This window comes from Saccostrea cucullata, unplaced genomic scaffold (assembly GCF_032062105.1).
Source record: "Saccostrea cucullata isolate Sc308-1 unplaced genomic scaffold, CSIRO_AGI_Scuc_v1 ctg432, whole genome shotgun sequence".
Lineage (NCBI taxonomy): Eukaryota > Metazoa > Mollusca > Bivalvia > Ostreida > Ostreidae > Saccostrea > Saccostrea cuccullata.
The window spans coordinates 105,152-111,496 of NW_026931879.1; the positions used below are offsets into that span (position 1 = coordinate 105,152).

The following is a 6,345-nucleotide window of genomic DNA, read 5'->3' on the forward strand; positions in this document are numbered from 1 at the left end:
ATAACATCAATTTCCTTTTTTTTTTTTTTTAAGTTGAAGTATATATGGACATGTACAAAACAAAATACATGTATGTGCCAATTATTCATCATCGTAAAGTAGATCTATGTGACTAAACTTTTCATGATTTGACTTTCGTAGTGGATATCAACTTAAAGTTAATAGAAGTGAATGATGCAAGTACTTGAGAATCATATCTATGTAATTGTAAACGTATACGTGGCATAGATCTATTTATAGCAAAAATATCCAATTCTCCAGAATATTGATCAATCTTCTTGGGTACTTTTGATTATTATTGCTCTTAATGAGCCCATGTAACACTAGCTGGGCAATGATGCGCAAAACTATACCGGTATTTGATCACTCGGAGCTCCATTAACCGAACACTATCCTCGGACGTCAAAGGTGTTCGATGTACCATCTTGCAGAGTTAGTCAAGTGATCTTATTTGAATCTCATTCAAATATTATACTTTTTAAATCCGAGTTACTTTGTTGCAGGCTCAACACTGTGTTAATTCTTGCTTTCAAAGACTACTAACATATTGTTGTAATTAACATGAGGAATTACTCAAATAAAGAAATCTTTTCGAAAAACTTTAGGCAGAGCGAAATATGAAATGAGTGACGAGCAAGTTTCCAGCTGAGAAATGTATCGACTTAATGCGTATTACTCCACCTTTCACATCCGAGGTTTGAATGGAGCGTATAGCGGAGTGGGTAGTGGCCAACTTTTTTTCAAGGCCAACTTCCTTTCACTTCCATTTTTTTTCCATACAATACTACATTTCCTTCATATTTCTATATTGTGGTAAGAAGGGGGGGGGGACCAACCTTTCAATGGACATTTTCAATGGTAAAGGTAATGTTGGGGAAAAAAGTGGGGGGCCAGCCCCCCCCCCCCCGCCCTGTTGCTACGTCCCTGCAGTTAATCCAACGTTGCGATACGGCAATGTTAATGATGTAAACAAGAGTTCAATGTTGACGCGATGTCGACTCGATATCGTCCAACGTTGTGATGTCGACGATGCGAACGATATAAACAAGAAAAAAAGAAGGCAATGTTGACACAACACAATGTCATTGTCAACTCGATATCGTCCAGTATTGGGATGCCGATGATGTGAACGATGTAAATCAGAAAAAAATTAAAATGCTGACAGGTTATCTACTTGATATGGTTTTATTAGAGTTCACACTGCTATTGTCCAACATTGCTTTAATACAAACAATAAAATCATAAAAGGGAGTATAATAATGTTCGCACGCCATCTAACACTAGGATGTCAAAATGGTTGCAATAGTTTCAGCAACAATGCGAGTTGAACGAGGAGCAATGTAGAAGTATGCTTTATAAATTAAGATTATAAGTTCATTTTTAAGATGGGGCCTTGATTCAACGTAGATTTTAGTCAATATCAACACTAGATTCATTGGATAAGAAATCATTCAGTAAACAAATTTTCATCTACATCTACCGATAGCTTACGTGTAAACAGAGACCTCTTCAACAGAGCGAACGGTCGCGGCGCTCACCAAATTTCGTTATACCTCCAAAAAAAAATATTCGCGAGCGTTCGCTCTTTTGAACAGGCCTCAGGTAGACGAACGACGGGAGTGAGAAGCGGAAGTAAAATGTATGCTCACCGAAGAACCGTGTTCGAAAGAGAAGTAAAACTATTATGCCCCCGAAACGAAAGATTCAGTGGAGCTATGACTTTCATATTTCACAAGTGTATTCCTTCTGACAATATCTTTCCCTGGGTATCACCAAATTTAACCTTTCGACCTCGACCTTGGAGTTTGACACAAACTTTTACACAAATTACAAACTTTAACTTTGGCCATAATTTTTGAACGGTAGATACCGTACTAGGACTTTCATATGTATTTTTTTGTGACAAGATCTTTCATTGGACACCAACAACTTTAACCGTTTGACCTTGGAGATTTACATACTTGGGGAAAAATCTTAACCTAAACCATAAATTTTGAACGGTTGAGACTAGGGCTTTCATACTTCACATAAAATCCTTGTGAGAAGACCTTTCATTGGATTCTAAAAACTGTGACCCTTTGACCTTGACATTGGATTTTGACCTTCTTTTTAAAAACAAACATTGGTCATATCTTTTGAAGGGTCAGGGCTAGATCTTTCATGCTTCACATATTTATCCTTTTGACAAGACCTTACAGGGCTTTCTTAGAAACCAACAACTTTGACCCTTTGACCTTGACCCTGGAGTTTGACTTACCTTTCTAAAGCTTATCCTTGATCATAACTTTTGAACAGGTGGTGCTAGGGCTTTTATATTTAATATTTCTTGTGAGCAGACCTTACTTTGGGCACCAACATATTAAAATTTACATTCAACAAGGTCCAGAAAAGTTTAATCTTCGCTATATTGACATACGGGGGCATCAGTGTTCCACAAACACGTCTTGTTGGTTGTTGTAATAAGTGATACGTTACATCAAACAAAGTATTGAGTATATTACCTGTCCCTGTAGATATTTTGGAATAAGTACAATCCGGATTAAATACATCCTACGTGAAGTACCTTCTCGGTAACATAGCCACAAGTGGTTCCTCTTTGTGTTTAGCTTTTGAGGCATTCCCGGAATCATTCCCTTTACGGTTAGGTAAGAATATATACGAGTGTATCTTGAGATATCTGAAGATATTCAGGTTAAAAAGTACTTTATATGTTTTGTATCATTTAACAGGTCAGACTATAGTATAGGGGCTCGTCAAGATATGTTTGTCGTCTTTCTATTTCACCACCCCTCTAAAAAATACTGAATGAAAATACTCATGAATCCACTGGACACTAGTCTAGCTTTCTAATTCTATTTGTATCAAACACCTCAACACAGTTCTGAGGATCGGAGCAAGATTGACGCTACACTGTGTTTATGATCAAATATCAGAACAAAGCTTTTCTTTACCATCATTTTTTAAATACAATGTTATCTATACTAATCGTTTGTAAATGATACAATTTGTATTTTATGATATTTACGAAAAAGCAATGTTCTGTCCGGGGTGTAAGCAATATGTTGTAGATGGGATATATACCCCCTATTTTTCTTACGAATGTTACTGTGAAGTAACTGTATCGATGAAAATATTATTCATAATGGTTTATAAGCGACAGTCAGAAAGTGTTGAAAAGCGTTCAAAGTGTTAAATCATGAAGCGGATTATTAGAAGGCGTAAACTGCTTCAACCCAGGTTATAGCAGTTTAACTTGGATTGCTGTTTTATTCATTCCTTATTATTTAAATTCAATTTCAATCATAATTAAGTAAAGAAAACAAGAAAATTTCTCCCTTAAAAAGTCTGCAAATTGTTCATATTTTAAACTTAACGTCAAGCGGATGGATAAGTTTTTGACGGAGGCAACCCAGGTTATACAATTTAGATGAAATTTTTATCCAATTGAATGACACATTACAACCAGAATTAAATTATTGGAGAATAATGTCCACAGTATTTCTTTGTCCTCAGCAATATTAATAGTAGAAGAATTTTTAAAAGTATTTATTTAATCTCTCGAATCTTTGAATATCTAATTTTTTTCTCAGTCCCATCATTTTGAGATATAAGGATATTTAACTGTATTGATCAATACAAGTCATACTGAGTTTACTCTTATATTGAAAGAAATTTGATTGGTTACACCAGCAAATTACATTTATTTTATTGTAACATGTAGCAAACCTTGAAAAATCAATCATTAGAAAACCCTGGTCAATCTAAGTGTTTTATGACCTAGTCTGTCTGCATCTCTAAACCTTGATATGTGTCTGATATCCATCCAATGTCAAAACTCATTTCATTGTCATGTATGACGGTATTGTTAGAAATAAGTGCTTTGTAGAGTTTTTAAATATTTAGAGTTTTTCATTTTCAGTCTTAATTCCATCTGAGTAATCAACAGAACATAATTCCTGACAATAAATGAATTGAATTCCAGATTCTTTAATTTTGTGTGATTGAAATGTTTTTACTTGTAAGTAACATTCAATAAAGTGATATTTTACTGTAACTTTATATATTTTTTTTTCTTTTAATCTAGTTTGCTGCAGCTAAATCCTAATGAGAATGCTTGCCAGAGAAAAGCAACAAGGATGACCTACAATGAATAAAAAGAGAAAATTTCCTGTTTCAAAAATCCAGTCAAAGAATATTAGCAGCTTTCAAGACAGCAATGAATACTTGCAAACATATAGAAAAATATTTTTGTCATTCTGCAAGAGCACACATTTTATAAATTTTTCCTCAAGGATATCAACATGCCATCCCAGAGTTATGAACTGACCTTATTCTCAACAGTGATAATTGTGGCAGCAATATTTATATTTCTGGTGGGAGCAGTGACTATACTTCTCAAGTGTGTCAGAATTATTATTTCTCGGTTATCTCTGCTCTTTGGAAGTTCATCTCATCCAAAACAGGAAGTCCAGTTTTATGACAAGAAATCAGACTAACCAGAAGAAAGGTCTTCAATGTGTTCAGTTTTGTTAGAAGAACTTTTTTCAATGTGTTCAGTTTAATTTTACGTGTGCATTTTTTATTTTCCTTATGTTAATTTATTTTATGCATTAAAAATTTGAAATACATCACTATTTCCTGGTCATTGTGTTTTGATAACTGTTCACTATACAACATTTCAGATATATTTTGTTATTTCCTTTTGCCAGGACAACCAAAGATCAGTTAATGAAAAACACAGAGATCTATTTTTACATGGATTTGACTACATCATCAGTGGTGACTTCCAGGTGTATAAACCACTCCAATCTGTCTGTCTGTCATGCTTTTGTCAGTCTGTCATGTCAATCTTTCATGTTAGTCTATCACCAATGCATTTTTTTAGCCTGTCATGCTAAGGAGGGTACCTTTGTGTACTATGTCTCCAACAGTTTAAAATCAACATTATTAATTACGCCCCACTGAGTTAGGGGCTATATACACTTACTATTGAATTACATTGTCCATCTGTTTATATGAAAACAATTCTTCGTAATTGGGAAACTAAGGAAGTTTGAACTTGACACAAAACTTCCCTAAGGTTATGTCATTGTTCTGACCTATTCATTGTTATGACCTATTGTCAAATCATCATGTTAAAGGTTCATTGCCAGAAGATAAACTTTCTAGTGGAAAAGGGTTCAATTTTTTTAACACTATAAGTGCCCCTCCCTGCATCTTGTTGAGCATACAAACAAATGTAATGGTTTGGGCAGTGGATATCAGCCTGGATGGCTCAGTTGGTAGAGCACTGACTGAAGATGCAGGGGTCCTAGGTTCGATTTTCGGACTAGCCGTACATTTTCTCCCTTCCTGTTACACAAACATAAAAAATCCACAGGTACACAAAATATAAAGATACAAAACAAATTAAGTAACACAAAAAAGAAACAAACAAATACACATGTTAAAAGGAGAACAAATGATAAATTATTTAATTTGTAACTGATTATCTTTAAATGCTCACATTTCTTAGAAAAAAAATTTGCACTATTGTTTTAAAACTTGTCATAAAAAAGGTAAAGATAATAAATATGCATAGTCGATTGATCTAAAAAAAAAATCTATTAAACTATACAACTTTGCAAAGAGGGCATAAACACAGACCTCTGGAAATTCCAGAAGTGGGATCAGGGATAAGGAGGAGTAACATCCCCTGTCGACCGGCCTTACCAGCTGTGAGCATATGTACTGATCAGATGGAATATTCTGTAGTCAAATTCAATATAAAAACAAACAATCTGATTAAAATCAAATCCTTTGATCCGCTCCCGTAGATCGCTACGTAGCGATCTACGGGAGCGGATCAAAGGATTTGATTTTAATCAGATTGAAAAACAAAGGCCTACCAATTGGCTTTAAAATTTTCAATTTCAATCTTTACTTTTATAACAAAATAGAAATTTTACACTAAATAATTAATCAAGAATAGTAATCGGTAATCGATGTCAATTTTTGAATTATTAGCTTTACAAATTATTTCTTGTCAGTTTTTTTTTTAAATACAATAATTAATATTAAATGAAATACTAGTATTTCGTAAATTCACTTTTTACAAAAGATATTCATATACATTAAATAAATATTTATTCTTCCTGCTCATGATACATATGTAAAACACAGGCTAACCCAGGTAAATCCTAACCAGAAATCAGACTATAATTTTTATCAAAACATATTTCACACCTATTGTTCTATACCTAATTATTGTGCAAAACGGGAACAACCAAAATAAGTCAGTCAAAATATGTAGCAATGGAGGGACATATTTGCTAACAAGGTCATTATAACAACTAGTCAACTGTA

The 6,345-nt window shown here is 33.8% G+C and overlaps 1 long non-coding RNA gene across 2 annotated transcripts; it reads left to right on the forward strand.

Annotated features, from left to right (window-relative positions):
* Positions 1–42: 42 nt before the first annotated feature.
* LOC134233878 (uncharacterized) lies at positions 43–4,740 on the forward strand. 2 transcript variants are annotated; one of them, XR_009985082.1, is made up of 3 exons: positions 43–70; positions 4,085–4,647; positions 4,726–4,740. It is a non-coding gene; the product is annotated as an uncharacterized LOC134233878 (long non-coding RNA). The 2 variants fall into 2 exon arrangements; XR_009985083.1 differs by lacking the exon at positions 43–70 and adding an exon at positions 2,604–2,645.
* The last annotated feature ends 1,605 nt before the right edge of the window (positions 4,741–6,345 follow it).